Raw genomic sequence first — 16,135 nt, 5'->3', positions numbered from 1 at the left:
GCTTTCTAGTGAAAAGCTGCCCTCTTTTCTCCCCTCCTTCCCAATGCTCCTTAGACCATCCCCCTTCGCCCTTGTTCCCCACAGGCTGGGAGGACACAGGCCCCCAGCCTGCTGACAGTGACGGATGGCTGTCAGGCACACAATGGCGGATGCAGGCGTGTCATCAGCCTTGCAGCTGGCCTTCGAAAGAAAGAACCAAAGCCAACATCTGACCTGAGGGAGGCTGATTTAATTAAGGTTACAGCAAAGGGCAGAGCCGCCTGTGGGCTGCATTCTCTGCCGAGCGCCTGGGACAAAGCCTGAAAATACTTCTCAAGAAGAAAGAGCCAAGAAAGTTATGTTGGTTAAAGTGTTGAAAGTAGGAAAAAAGAAAAGGCAACAGAGATTTGTTTGATAAAGAAGCAGAGATGGACCAAAAGTCCACGATCTCTTGAGATACAGACCTCAAAATGCAATGACAGTAGAAAACAGGTAACGAGAATCTTTGGACCTGCCTTTCAAACTAAGAAATATTCCAGATGAATAATGAGATGCCCAGATTGAACTGATCTGGGGCCACTCAATCCAGCATCAAAGCAAAATCTCTAAATGGCAGGGCCGGGACTGGAATCCAAATGTACTATTTCTTTTACCTACAACACATAGCCTATTTTTTTTAAAGATTTTATTTATTTATTTGAGAGAGAGAGAGCACATGAGAGGGGGGAGGGAAGAGGGAGAAGCAGACTCCCTGCTGAGCAGGGAGGCTGATGCAGGACTCGATCCCGGGACTCCAGGATCATGACCTGAGCCGAAGGCAGTCGCTTAACCAACTGAGCCACCGAGGCGCCCCAACACATAGTCTCTTTTTAATACAATGTTCACCTCTGGGAGTAAAGGCTTGCCTGACAGGGAACACATTTAGGCTTGAACATCTCTTATGAGACAAGGGCTCTGCTAGATGATGGGGACCCAGTGGTGTACAAACAAATCTCTACCTTCCAGGAGCTCAGAGCTCAGTGTTGGGGGGGGTCAGGAGAGGACCCAAGGAAACAAGTAAGTACAATGCATGTCATGGCAAAGACACTGGGCTGGTGGGTCTGAAGAGGTGGTCACCTGAGTTTGTTTATTAGATCTCTACAAATGGAATAATTTTTAAAAGCCCTAGCAAACTGACTTACCCAAATGCATGCCACCAGACCACTACGAATAGCTTCCTTTGCATGTATAAACTAAAGTCTACCACGGAACCCAGCCACTACCATGACAACATACTGTCCAACGATGACCAATATGGGAGGAAACAACAGAAGTCTCTTGTATTTTCTGGAAGGCTGCAGGTGAGTCCCTGGCCAAAACAAAAACAGTGCCTGATCTCCTGGGGCGTCTGAAACCCAGGCTACGGAAGAGACCATATTACACCTCCTCCAGTCTCAAAGTTCATCAAAACTCAGTGGTGCCAGACAGTCAGCAGGGAAGACCAACGAAGGGTCTTAGACTTTGCATAGCTGAGCAGGGACAGGTTCTGGCCAGCAGCAGTGAGACAGGCAAACAGGGGCTGCATGATGGGCTCAAGGGCCTTAAGCACAAATAGGGAGCAAGAAGAAATACTTGAAGGTACTTGAAGGTTAAAGCCAAGCTCAGACCACATGGTAACTCAGCAGCGGGGCGGAGGGGGGCAGTTATCCATGAGCTGACCATACATTGTGAAGCGTGACCATATGGAGAGGACAGGCAGTGTCTAAATCAGCACAAGCACTTGGGAAAGCAGCTATTAACATTCATCAAAAGACGTCATTAACTGTGCTGAAAAGCCAATTCATCTTCCATTTGGCCTTTTCAGCTCTATCCCCATACACAGCCCACTTGCTCCCAAACTGCTAGCTTCTCAGTATTACTAGCACTTCGTTTCTATCGGAGCATGTCCTAGGGTGGCTGGGGAATGGCTGTCATCAAGTACCCATTGCACAATTAAAGCCACATCTTTGGCATTAAGGAAAGAGAATTTTATAAATCCCCATACGAAGTGGACTTTAAGGGTACCACTGGCAGTAGTAAAAACCAAAATGACTCATTTTTCTCATTCCTTCTGAAGCAGGGATCAGGCATTTGTCCTTGTGCTCAACTTAATCTTTCCACTCCCTAAAATGTTAATAATTAATTTTCCAACTTCATTGTATGCAAAAAAAATTACTCATTCTTCAGGGAAGCGAGTCACCATCAGTAAGGACCATCATAAGAATAGGAGATGGGCAGTATCCAAGCACGAGCCCATAATTAGGCAGAAGCCCCCAAATCAGTAACAATTTCACTCTTCGGAGAGACTTTCATAATTAGATATGACCAAGACATCTGGCTTGTTGCGGATACTCCTATGTTTTAAGATACTTATATCAAACTTAGAGTCAATGAGGACAATTCTTTTCTCAGTGGCTCAACATGGATCGTCTTAAATTGCAATCCTTTCAGGCAACAATGTTCCAATCACACTTCTGTGCAGTGTTAAGACCACTTTAAAAACTATATTAAAGCTAAGACTGCTACAAGCTCTCTGAGGCAAACTTTTCATAGTATAAAGTCTCCAAATGCTGTCAACTTTTTACTTATTGTCCAAACTAAGATGGAGTCCTGATAAGATAAATATCAAAGGTTGATCACTTGTGACCATGTAATGAAAATAAATGTCATGTTACAAATCTGGCTACAAGGTTAGACTAATAATAACAATTTCAAGGCAGATTTGCCTAATCGATCAAAGGACTGATTTGATGGGAGATAGCAATTCTGAGCTTTAAGTCATACACAGCATCCCAGTCTGTGCCATTTTTTTTAAGAGGCATTTTAATAAAGACCCTATGCTTCATTCATCTTGGTACTGCTCACAGCAACCAGCACAGAGCCTTGCACATCTTAGGAATGCAATAAAATATTTGCCAAACATAGTTCCTGACAACCAACATTAATGGCTTCCCAAAGCAAGTACAGGGAAAACAAAAGACCATGCCAACATATTTCTAATACACTTTTATCCTATGATTCACAACACAAATCTGAATAATGTTTCCAGGAACTTGCTTTTTAAAAAATGTGCACTTCTACAATATTTTACATTCATGTACTATTTGTGAAAAATGCAAGTAAAGCTAACATTATTTTTACACTTAGTTCCCTATTTGCCAGAAATTTCTTACAAGTAACATCACCCCACTGCGTACATCATATCACGTGTAAATCCTCCCAAACAAAAAAGGTAGAGTGTCTGCTTTAAACTTGGGTGCAATGGGTTTCTAAGCCCAAGTGCAAATTACTTCCCCATTAAAACATTAAAATAACTAAACTGCTAACAAAACCAAACAGGAACAAATTAAGAGTATATTAGAGGGGGGGGGAATGCTGACTGGAAATAAGGACAAAGGGGTTCTTGTCCCTGCTCAGCCATTAATTTATTATATGACCTTACCTAATTAGTTAGGCTCTCTGGGTCTCAACTTCCTCATTTTAATATTATTTTTAAAGCCCTTTCAAACTACATGCTAAGATTCACCATGTCCTGAAAAGTGATTTACATTCGTACTGCCCCCCGCCCCCCCCGAATCACACTGAACATGATAGTTTTAAATATGTGAGTATGGATTTCTATCAAAGGCAACTTATTAAAATGTCAGATGAGCTTAGGTCCATTTCAAGTGGAGAATAAGGCAAGTAGGTTAAAACAAACAGTGCTTCCAGATTCACTTTCACCCAGACAGCAACTATTCTTACTGGGGGAACAGCCTTTTTTTTAATAGCATTGTTGAAAATTCCACCTCTTTACAAACTAAGAAAACTAGTCAGGGTCACTGTCAGGGTCTCAAAAATGCAGATGCATGGCTTTTCCTTCCTTTTCCCTTTTCCCTATTCATCTTGTTGGGAGAGAGAAAAGCAGAAGGGCTAGCTTGACTTGGGAGATGGGGCGGGGGGGTGGGGGGAGAACGTGGCAGTTACTGTACAGACCGAGACAAGCCCCTCTCAATTGAGGTACTGTACGAGCCAGCCCATCCCTCTAATTAGTGCTCACAACCCAAATGCAATGAAAAGGTTTCCTGTGGCTGGGATGGGAAGATGCCTGGACACGTTGAGGAATGCCTTATGACAATATCCAGCACAACCGTCTGAAAAACTGCACTCAAGCTGCGATTCAGAACACTCTGGAAAGGGCACTTTATTATATACACAGCGAATTAAATAAGTTAATCCTCAAAGAATTCAATAAAGTATTCTTAAACTAATTTTACAGATGAACAAACATGTGAAGTAGGGCATTTGGCCGGCAGCAAATGGTTAACAAATGTCAGAGCCTCGTTTTAAACTCAATTCTGACTTCAAGTACTCCAATCTTTACGTTTTAAAAGGGTACCCCTGACACCAGCGTTCAGCCCCTGTTATTTTTGTCTGATTTTTGAAAACTTTATTTTTCACTAAATTGCTTCCTCATCACTGTCCCCCCCCCCCCCCCCCCCCACACACACACTCCAATCTGGTCCTCTTCTGGATTCTTAAAGCATTCTATGCATGATGCTCCAAACACTCATACACACGTACTGGGCTTTCTCCAATGGTTCATTTCCTTTTCCCCCAGCCTAGACTCATTCCTTTCAACAGCAGAGACCAGCTCCGCTTTCCTTACAGACGGAAGCCACCACACAGATGATCTTGGCTCCCTGTGACTTCCAAGCTTGAACCACTCCATCCAACTCCCTCTCCCTACCGACAAGCACACAGTGGGCATTCAGAGTGCTTCCCAAGTGCCTGACACACAGTAGGTGAATAATAATTGTTAGTTGAATGCATGGTTGGTGGGTGGGTGGATGATGCAAGATCCTATTTTATAGCACTTTACAAAGTACACCCTTACATCCAATATCCCATGGGAGTCTAAAACTGTACTTAATAATAAGCATTCCAATGTTCTCTTTCTGCAGCGTGGCTCGTCATATCATTCTCAAATTCAGGGCCCAGAGGTGCAGAGCTGGTAAGTTAGTGGTAGCCTTTCGACTTCGGAAATGGCCCACCGCTACTTTACTTTCTAGTCTGTCTTCCCACCATTCCCAAGGTAGCTTGGGAACAGGCTAAATTAGGTTCATTAGAACACGAAGGAGGTGTTGTCCCATTCTGGTTTCCTGTTGTGAAATCTGAGACTTCAGAAAATCTGTAGGTTACAGGTTAGATCAACAAAGGAGCCTGGACTCAAACAATTCGCAGTGACCAAGAAAACCTAAACAAGCACAGGAGAAGAATGTACTGATCCGACCTCCCTGTCCACACATGCCTCGGCTTCGTTCACAGGCTCTTAAAGCAGAACAGGTAGGTGAGGATTCAAAATTCCCTTCTAACCTTAATTTTCTGAGCTTAAACACCCACTCATCAGATAAAACAGCATCAGGTGGAATGAACTGAAACCCAGAGGCAGACTTCTAGTTCCACCGCACACACTGATCCTGGAGTGCAGGTATGCAGAAAGTCAGGGGAGTAACTTTAAGGTAAAGGACACAACACCAGAAGGTACTACCTAGTGTCTACTAAGCACCAGTGCCTACTGCTTTCTTCTGCTTTGCCCAAAAATGAAAGCCCCAAAGAGCCCTTTGAATAGCTAATCAAAGGCGCACAAACCAGAGCATGATGCCCAGACCAATTCTGAAAATAGCAAGTTTCCTTCAAGATTAATACCTCCTTTTTGCCCACCAAAGAACCCTAAGGCCAAATACTTGAAATGCATTTCTTAAAACAGAGCCCCTGCCAACAGGTATGTCTATGTCTGGCTGCCCCGAGGGCGAGGGCGGAGGCCTCCCTCAGCTGAGGTGAAATCTCCCACCAGCCCACTGCCTCTAAATTCTCATTCTGTCCCGGGAAGCGCTCCCGAAAACAACATCTGCGCACCCTCAACACGTGCAATTATGCAACACCGCATCACACTGTCACTCTGAGACCAGGAGAGTGGCCACAAGCCAGTGAGTGGCTCCCGACCGGAATGAAAGTTCTTAAAATTATTAAACACTCCATCCTTAGCCCCGACTGTTGATGAAAGGAGACGTATATCAAAGTCTGTTTTCCTAACCTTAGGCAGAGAATTTAAGTGAGTGGTTTCTGCTTCACAGCGAGGTCTGGTGACAATCCTCAGCAGAGAGCATCCAGGGACATCGGGACCTTGGTTTTATTGCAAAGGATATAGCAACTGGCATTAACTACTGAACTCCTCACAGAGCAGGACCACCTCCCTTGCCAAGACCTCCCAACTCTGCAGAGTAAAGCTGGGAGTGGTGTCCAGTGCTAAGGCTATCCCCAGCTGTAAAGAAAGCTGCGAGCGGTTTTTAAGTCCCCCCCTTACTTTTATTAACACAAAGAGGGGTAAGGGGTGAGGGCTCGGTTCACCAACCCAGGGGAATAGTAAAGAGACAATGGTCACCCCCAAACGCGTCCGCGCGCGCACCGAAGTCGAGACTCTGCAATGCACATTCCACCAGCCTTTCACTGTGCTTCCTGTGGGGTTTATCCCCCCCACCCCAACCCTCTCCGGAAAGTTTGAGGCTGTTCACACCGACTTTCAAAGGTCCATTGTTTCCTTCTCCGTAAACGTAATGAAAAGAGAGACGGAGAGAAAGAAACCGAGACGCGGTTCCCCAGACCCCTTCTTACGGAGAGGATTTACTCCGGGGGAGTCCGGTTACTCCGGATCCAGAGAGGAGAGACCGGGAATCGCGGAGCGCGGGGGGAGGGCGGGAGGATGTTTGCCATTTCAGCAGAAATGCCTAAATGCCAGGCCGCCGGGAGCCGGGAGCCGGGACGGTGCGCGGGGCCGCGGGCGGCGACCTCGCGGTGGCCCCTGCGCGCAGCTGGGGAGGCGGGGCGGGGGGGGGGGGAAGCCCTCCGCTGCTTACCTTCCCCTCCCCCACTTAGCGTCGGTTACTCCAGGTGCCTACACCGCGGTCCAAAGAGATGGAGCCGAGCTCCTAGCGTCCCCGGGTCCGGATCTTCTCTCCATTGCCAGAGAGCCCCGGGAGCCCCGCGCCCGCCGCCGCCGCCGCCGCTTTTATGCAACTGGCAGCCGCAGCCTCTCTCTGCCTGGAGGTGAAACGCTCTCCTCCCGGGAATGACGCGCACTTCCCTCCGCCTCCGCCTCCGCCTCCTCCAGCCCCGAGCCTCGCGGGCAGGGGCCTCGGCTCGCTTGCTCCGGGAGCAGCCGCTCGGCTTTCTCCGCTCCTTCCCCTCCGGGAGGAAGGGAGCCTCGGCCCCGGCGGCGCGCGCCCCAGCGTCCCCGCCACGAAGGGAGGCAGCGGCAGCGCGGGGCAGAGCGGGGTCCCAGGAGTCCCGCTTGCCCCAGGTCGGCGGGCGCCACGGCTCGCGAAGGTCGCGCTCAGCCTCCGCCGGCCAGACAAGCGGCCCGGTTGTGCTGGGCCGAGGGCTGCCGATTGGGCGGGCGGGCGGACGAGACGGAGGAGGCGGGGGGAGAGGAGGAGCCTGCGGCCGGAGGAGGCGGTGGCCGCGCTGGGCTCCTCCCGCCGCCCGGCTCCGCGGGAGCTCCGGACCCCGGCGCTCAGCGCCTCCCGCTGCTGCGCCCGGGAACCGCGCCCCCGGCTGCGGCTGCAAACTCCTACCCGGCCAGTGTGAACCTGAGCCGGTGCCCCCCGCACCTCGCGGCCGAGCCTGACCAGCCCCCATCACCCCCGGCTGAACCTGACCATGAGCCCCCATCACCCCCGGCTGAACCTGACCATGAGCCCCCATCACCCCCGGCTGAACCTGACCATGAGCCCCCATTACCCCCGGGGGAGCCAGCACCCCCAATCCTGTCCTGGCTGAGCCTGACACTGCGCCCCCATCACTCCAAGGCTGAGCTGTACCCTGCACCCCCACCTCCTCCCGGCTGAGCCTGACTGCGCCCCAACACCTCACGGCTGAGCTGGACACTGCGCCTTCATCGCTCCCGCCAGGGCCAGACTCTGAGCCGCATCATCCCCAAAGGGACTTCCATAACTCCCGAAAATATTCTGTGCGTCGGGCCGGCGCACCACGGCCGCCCCCACCTGGCCAACCGCTGGCGCTGGGTTCTTCGCGCTTCCCGAAGAACCAGCCGGCTCTCTGACTCGGGACAGCTCCTCCGGCAACGCAGAGCGGCCCCGGCACCCGGCTCTCCGTCCAGAATAAATACAACGACGCTTCCCCACGCCCCCTGCCCGCGTCACTTTGGAGTGGCTGCCCGCCCACCCCAATGCCTACCGACCGGTCTACGGACTCCCGCACGCGGGCTGGAGTAGCCCAGCCGCCACCACCCCGCCCCTCGCTGGAGTTGCTCCCACCGAGGAAGAGGCTTGGCTCCCGCCGAGGGCGCGGCCGGGGCTTAATCAGTTAGACCCACGAGGTCCCCAGCTAGTGACAGCGGCAGGACTGCCAAATCCAGGCAGTCGTCATCCTCTGTTTAATTCGGGATTGGAAGTTGTCCCGAAAGGGAACTCTTTCAGTGAATACTGTACAGATAGGAGTGTTCATTTTTCAGGGTTGCTCTTCCTCCCCTCCCCCCACTCCACCCTTTTAATAAAACCTTAGTCATGTAACCATGACCATGTAACCCAGCAGGCGGGAAAGGGAATTCCCTATATCCACGAGTTTGGTGCAGGGGTTTGTAGAAATCAAAAAGTAGCCAAATCTTGGCTGATGATAAGCTTCCCCTGGGGAGCTTTGAAAAATTCGGATTCCCAAACTTCGCACGACCTACTGAAACACAGATGCCTGGGATATGTAAGTTTGAGAAACGGTGCTACATCCTCGAATTAATTAAAACCTTGGAAAGATGCCTCCACAATAGCAACATGGCCCAGTGCTGAGACCTTAATGAAACTACCCAACTTTGGGAGCCCCTGTCCCTCTAGGAGAGGGAGGAAGTTTCTTGAAATAAGGCAGATGCAGGTGCCCCGGTCGCTCAATTGGTTAAGCATCTGCCTTCAGCTGGGGTCCTGAGCTCAGGCTCCTGGGACGCGGCCCCACAAGGGGCTCCCTGCTCAGTGCGGAGTCTGCTCCTCCTACCTGCTCCTTCTCTCTCTCAAATAAATAAATAAAATCTTAAAAAAAAAAAAAAAAAAGCAGGGGCACCTGGGGGGGCTCAGTCGGTTAAGTGGCTGCCTTCAGCTCAGGTCATGATCCTGGAGTCCTGGGATCGAGTGAGTCCCGCATCGGGCTCCCTGCTCGGCAGGGAGTCTGCTTCTCCCTCTGACCCTCCTCCCTCTCATGCTCTCTATCATTCTCTCTCTCTCTCTCTCTCTCAATAAAAAAATAAATAAATAATAAATAAATAAAGCAGATGGTTTTGAATGACAAACTAGAAGGGGCAAAGGACTATTTTAGTGATCAAAGGTGCAATGTTTAGGACCATGCCTTATAAAGGCAGGATAGGAAATGTGTCACCCTGTATGGTAAACTGGTAAGCAAAGATTTCAGATCCTAATCACTAGAACTTGGAAGTGTTCCTTTATATGGAAACAGGGTCTTTGCAGACGGGATTAAATTAAAGATCTTGAGTTGGGAAGATTATCCTGGGTTATCAGGGTGGGCCTTAAGTGCAATCACACGTATCCTTATAAAAGGGAGGCAGACAGAAGACAATGTGAGCATGCAAGCTGATGCAGCGCAGTAAAGCAGTGTCAGCCTCCACCAGAGGCTGGAAGAGGCCAGGAAGGACTCTCCCCTAGAACCTCCAGCCTCCAGGAGCATGAAAGAATACGTTTCTGCTGTTTTAAGCCACCAAGTTTGTGGTAATGTGTTATAGGAGCCATGGAAAACACATACGTGCTATGGCCCACGCAGTGCCAACTTTACATTAAAATGCCCGTTTTCGAGTCGCCTGGGTGGCGCAGTCGGTTAAGCGTCTGCCTTCATTCAGCTCAGGTCATGATCCCAGGGTCCTCGGATCGGGTTGGGCTCCTTGCTCAGAGGGGAGCCTGCTTCTTCCTCTGCCTGCCACTCCCCCTGCTAGTGCTCTCTCTCTCTCACACACAAATAAATAAAATCTTCCCCCCAAAAATGCCCATTTTCTGAATATTAAATGCCAGGCACTTAGGTTGGAGTTTGAATATGTTATCTAATTTAATCCTCCCCAAAACTGTTATTCCAATTGTACACACGAGGACACTGGGACTCAAAAAGTCTAGCGAGCTGCCGAGTAAGAGCCTATTGAAATCAAGTCTGCCAACCATTCAAACATTAAAAATAACAATTAAAAAAATCACATAAACTATTTTAATGAAAGTTTTGGGTTTAAAGAGGTTTTACTTGCATAACCTATACCTATTGCCGAAATCAAAGGAAATGGACATGGATATCTGGGGATGCTGTGCCCGGAGGATGGGGTGGGCAGGCGGTGTAGGAGACTCCATACCTCCCGCTAAATATTGGTGTGAACCTAAAACTTCTCTAAATAAAGCCTACTGAGGGAACCTGGCCGGCTCAGTCAGTAGAGCATGAGACTTTTGATACCAGGCTTGTAAGTTCAAGCCCCATGTTGGGTGTAGGGATTACTTAAAAATAAAATCTTTAAAAAAATTTTTTTAAATAAAAAAGTCTATCGACACAAAAGGGGGCATTGTGTCCTTGTATGGCTGACCTTTGAGAATTTTATAAATTTAAGTTCTTGGGTATTTATTAGGAAACATAAAAAATCAAAGGTTCTTGGGCGCCTGGGTGGCTCAGTTGGTTAAGCAACTGCCTTCGGCTCAGGTCATGATCCTGGAGTCCCTGGGTCGAGTCCCACATCGGGCTCCCTGCTCAGCGGGGAGTCTGCTTCTCCCTCTGGCCCTCTTCCCTCTCGTGCTCTCTCTCATTCTCTCTCTCTCAAATAAATAAATAAAATCTTTAAAAAAAAATCAAAGGTTCTTAAAATAAGGCAGATGGTTTTGAAACTACAGATGGTCACCAAGTTCCGATGGTCTGACTTAATCGTTCAGCTTTACGATGGTGCGAATGTGAAATGCGTTCAGTAGAAACTATACTTCAGATTTCGAATTTGGATCTTTTTCTGGTCCAGCCAGAAGTGGTATGAGACTCTTTCATGATGCCAGGCAGAGACAGGGAGCCGAGGCCCCCAGTCAGCCCAGAGATCACGAGGGTCAACAACTGATACACTCACAACCATTCTGTACCCAGACAACCATTCTGTTTTTCACTTTGAGCACAGTACTCAATACATGACATGAGATATTCAACACTTCATTATAAAATGGGCTTTGTGTTAGATGATTTGGCCCAACTGTAGGGTAATGTGGGTGTTCTGAGCACGTTTAAGCTGGACTAGGCTAAGCTATGATGTTCGGTAGGTTAGGTGTACTAAATGTATTTTTGACTTAAGATATTTTCAACTTATCGTGGGTCTATCCAGATGTAACCCCATCACGAGCTGAGGAAGATCTGTAATGTGAATGGAAGTTACGCTGGACACAAAGTGAGAGGCCACGGACTTCTCTGGTCAATGGAATTGATGTTGTCACGGATCGGGTTCCCGGGGAAGCAGGCTCTGAGACAGAGTGGCAAGATGTTCATTAAAAAATGTCCATGAGGTCAACACCTTTGGACGGAGGGACAGGAAGCAGGATGGGACAGAGGGAAAAGTTGAGCTGCCATGTGAACCCAGCAACGGGCTCAGCCAACCTCCAAATTATTGTCCCTAGATGCCGGAACTTTACATAGCCTCCTGAATTAGTCATTGGATATGGTGCATCCTGGGAAGGGTCATGACCTTGGGCAAGGCAGCTCAGCAGCCCAGGCCGACCCAGGCAGACCTGGAGAGGGCTGGTTATGGCTACCCCTCAATTATCAGTCCTCCCTTGAAACCAGATCTGGTAGCCTAGCACCAGTAGGTAGTCACCTAGTCCCTCACTGGTGTTTTGTCCTTTCCACATGAGGAGGGAAAGACCCAGGATGAGTGAGATGTTCATATGATGCCTCTTGTTTGTTGTCCTGGTGGTGGTAGTGCTCACAGTCCTGACGAAGGACAGCAAATGGGCTAAGAGTGGAGGTCCTTCAGTCACGTTGCCTGGGTTAGAACCGTAGTCCACAGCTCCCTGCAAGACAACTTCAGACAAAGATGCCCAGCCTCTCTGTGCCTATGTCTTCATTTAAAAATGGGAATAGGGGCTGGGCGCCTGGCCTGCTCAATCGGTGAAGCATCTGCCTTTGGCTCAGGTCATGATCTCAGGGTCCTGAGATCGAACCCCGCATCAAGCTCCCTGCTCAGCGGGGAGTCTGCTTCTCCCTCTACTTCCCCCTCTTCTGCTCCCCCTACTTGCATGCTCACACTCTCTCTCAAATAAATAGAATCTTAATTTTTTTAGATTATATTTATTTATTTGACAGAGAGAGACACAGCGAGAGAGGGAACACAAGCAGGGGGAGTGGGAGAGGGAGAAGCAGGCTTCCCGCCGAGCAGGGAGCCAGATGCGGGGCTCGACCCCAGGACGCTGGGATCATGATCTGAGCCGAAGGCAGACGCTTAATGACTGAGCTACCCAGGTGCCCCTCAAATAAATAAAATCTTTTTTAAAAAATGGGAATGGGGGCACCTGACTGGCTCAATGAATAGAGCATGTGATTCTTGATGTCAGGGTTGTAAGTTCGAGCCCCACATTTGGCATAGAGCTTACTTTGAATGGATGAATGAATGAAAGAATGATAGTAGCTAGTCCATGCAGTTGTTATGAGGGTTAACTATCATGACACTATAAGGGGCTTAGCCACACACCTCATAAGTGCTCAGCATACTGTGTCATCAGTGCCTCTGGCCATCCCTTCTTTAGCCTTCCATGATTGGCTAAGTTAGAATCTTATATCAGGTTACACTCACAATGACTTTTTTGGTGGGGATTGGAAACTGAGTGCTCTAAGATCCAGGCTGGAGGTGAAGGCCATGAGAAAAATACGATGAACATGATCTAAAGGAAGCTGGAACTTTCTTTTTAATGGTGAGAAACAACAGCTACACTCCAAACACGCCTTATTCTTTCAAGCTCTCTGGCTCTGTATGCACATCCCTACCCCACCTCTCGGCAATGCCAGTTCTCCCAATCCGTACCCTGGCCGGCCCGTCCCTTACTGTGCTTACCACTGTCCCTTTACCTCCTGAGAACTAGATCAAATGTGACCCTCTTTGTGAACATTCTGGGGCCCATCAGGGCCTCCCCTCAACTCCGATGGCTCTATATACACATCATGACATCCCTGCCAGCACCGCACCATGATGCTTAAGTACATTCTACCCCAGCCATCCCCATCCTGCCCCCTTCCTTGCAGCTAGTGAACTGGACACCTGAAGAATCAGATTTAAGACGGAACCTCCTCGGGGCTCCTGGGTGGCTCAGTCATTAAGCGTCTGCCTTCGGCTCAGGTCATGATCCTGGGGTCCTAGGATCGAGCCCCGCATCGAGCCCTGCATCGGGCTCCCTGCTCCGCGGGAAGCCTGCTTCTCCCTCTCCCACTCCCCCTGAATGTGTTCCCTCTCTCGCCGTGTCTCTCTCTCTCTCTCTCTGTCAAATAAATAAATAAAACCTCATATTTATTTATTTATTTACTAAAGTTTATTTATTCATTTATTTTGTAATCTCTACACCCAATGTGGGACTCGAACTCACCACCCTGAGATCAAGCTCACATGTTCTTCTGACTGAGCCAGTCAGGCGCCCGAAACCCCATTCGTTTTTAAATCCTAAGAGTCTAGCACAGTATTTCGAGAGTGACACTTCGTGCTGTGTGGACGGCAGAGGAGTTCGCAGAGCCCTGCAGGACGGGGAGAGGATCGAACACCGGATCTGGAAAGAGCTTGTACACCTCTGAATTCGGCATTTTAGTGCCGCTGCTTGCTTTGTATGTCCCAGCTCCAAACCTTTTGAAGGCAGAACCTCCCTTGACTACCAGCCGCTCTTCCCCTCTCTGCTTCCCCGTGCCGCCCTGCCACCACCAGGCTACTAGAACTTAATCCCTACAAACAGTGTTTCATTCTATGAGGGCCTGAACGATCGTTTTCAAATCTCGTTTTTCTGTTCATACTTGTTCCTGGCTACATTTAGCGTCTGGGTATGGACATGATTCCCCAGGTGACTAATGCTTCTCCGGGAAGGTGTTGATATGCTGTTTGCCATCCTCACCTTAATTAAAAGTCTTAGAAGAATTTTCTCCCCCATTGACCGAATGCAATAACATTATGGAATGTTAGTGTGACCTTTCTCCACGGGGGTACCACCGAGTGTCTACAAAACCATCTCTTCTTTCTTTATGTCCTTGCATCCAACTAACCTCATTTTCACACTTCATCAGCTTGTCATGAAGACTGTGTGTTTCCAGTTAAACTCTCTGGATCTTTGCTTTAAACTACGATGTAAGCAATTCTGCTATAGCTAAAACTCTGACACAGTCTTTTCAGAGAGAGGAAAAACATTTATTTATTTATCAGCCTCCAAAATCTGTTGGGTAAGTCGGAATGAAACCTCTTTTCTTTTTCTCATTTGAAAACACAGCCTTCTACTCTGAAAAAAAGTGATATTCTGTCCTGAGTCCTATGCAATATATTCAAAATATGCACAAAATCATTTTAAGTTGTATGTTATCTCTATATAAGTGGTTCTGCTTTGTTGTTGGCGCCCGGAACCAATATCTAGAACGTCTTCACAGTTGAAGACACTGTCCCTGAGAAGGGAAATAAGTTGCCTGAGGTCACTGAGCTAGAATAAAGTTGCTACTGTAACATACTTTGTATTAAGATTTTCTTTTACCATGTCTAAATTATATGCAGCATCGCCGCCATTATCTTATAGGTTTGCTGTTTGAGGATTAGATGATATATGTAAACTGAAGAAATACACATGAGAAATGTACCATCTTTTTGTTATATTCACAAACGGATGTGTACTGAAAGATTTTAAATAGTGAATTAGCATAAGAATTAAGAAAGCTGATTATGCATAAAGTACATAATTTAAAGTAATACCAACAACCCTGGGGCACCTGGCCGGCTCAGTGGGTAGAGCATGTGACTCTTGATCTAGGGGTTGTAAGTTCAAGACCCATGTTGGGCACAGTGTCTCCTAAAAAATAAAAATTAAAAAAAAAATTTTTTTTTAAGATTTTATTTATTTGACAGACAGAGACACAGCGAGAGAGGGAACACAAGCAGTGGGAGTGGGAGAGGGAGATGCAGGCTTCCCGCTGAGCACGGAGCCCGACGCAGGGCTCGATCCCAGGACCTGGAATCGTGACCCGAGCCGAAGGCAGATGCCCAACGACTGAGCCGCCCAGGCGCCCTAAAAAAATTTTTTAATAAAATAAATAAATAACACCAACATCCTGAAATCATGTATGGTTTTATCCCTTCCTTCCTGTTCCTTCCTTCCAGGCTACCAGTAAAGAAGCATAAGCTCACTGTACCCTGAAAGATTAAGAATCTTGTGTACTCGTCAAAGAAGCAGAATTAGAAAGGAGAAGCAAGATTAGCAGCACCTTACCTGCATAAATTCATAGCTGTCAAATTCCCTAAAGTATACTGTACAAAAGCTCTCTGCAGGGGCACCTCAGTGGCTCAGTCGGTTAAATGTCCAGCTCTGGATCTCAGCTCAAGTCTTGATCTCAAGGTCATGAGTTCAGACCCCAGATTGGACTCCACGTTGGACGTAGAGCCTACTGGAAAAAAAAAGCTCTCTGAATGTTCCATAGTTACAATTAAAAACTAACATACAAGAAAAAAATAATAGATCCCCACAGTCTCAGGGCCATCTGGATGACAAAACAGCTCTTCAGGAAACTTGGAAGTCACCAATGATTTGAAAATCCACAGTGAACAACTTGTCAGAAGTTCCTCTTAGTCTACCTCAATTCCACAAATCTTTGTGATATGTCCACATTCCTCTCTAAAGAAATGAACACAAGGGGTGCCTGGGTGGCTCAGTCGTTAAGCGTCTGCCTTCAGTTCAGGTCATGATCCCAGGGTCCTGGGATCGAGCCCCACATCAGGCTCCCTGCTCGGCGGGAAGCCTGCTTCTCCCTCTCCCACTCCCCCTGCTTGTGTTCCCTCTCTCGCTGTCTCTCTCTGTCAAATAAATAAATAAAATCTTTTTAAAAAAATGAACGTGAAACTCTTTTGAAAGATAAT

General features: G+C 48.1%; 1 protein-coding gene across 8 annotated transcripts in view; it reads right to left on the bottom strand.

The window, feature by feature from the left end:
- The window catches only part of CEMIP2 (cell migration inducing hyaluronidase 2), a 102,142-nt gene extending 93,957 nt beyond the window's left edge, over nt 1–8,185 (bottom strand). For 6 of the 8 annotated variants that reach the window (XR_004819511.1, XR_004819512.1, XM_035723538.1 and 3 more), the window contains exon 1: nt 6,894–7,409. The gene's annotated coding sequence lies outside the window, so the exon portion shown is untranslated. Of the gene's footprint in view, nt 1–6,073; nt 6,284–6,893; nt 7,410–8,039 lie in introns of those variants that run through there. The other 2 variants (XM_027614975.2, XM_027614976.2) reach the window with 2 other exon arrangements.
- Between the last annotated feature and the right edge of the window lie 7,950 nt (nt 8,186–16,135).

This window comes from Zalophus californianus, chromosome 13 (assembly GCF_009762305.2).
Source record: "Zalophus californianus isolate mZalCal1 chromosome 13, mZalCal1.pri.v2, whole genome shotgun sequence".
Classification (NCBI taxonomy): domain Eukaryota; kingdom Metazoa; phylum Chordata; class Mammalia; order Carnivora; family Otariidae; genus Zalophus; species Zalophus californianus.
Note: the sequence above shows the minus strand (reverse complement) of the source record. Positions and strands in the feature narration are given on the sequence as shown.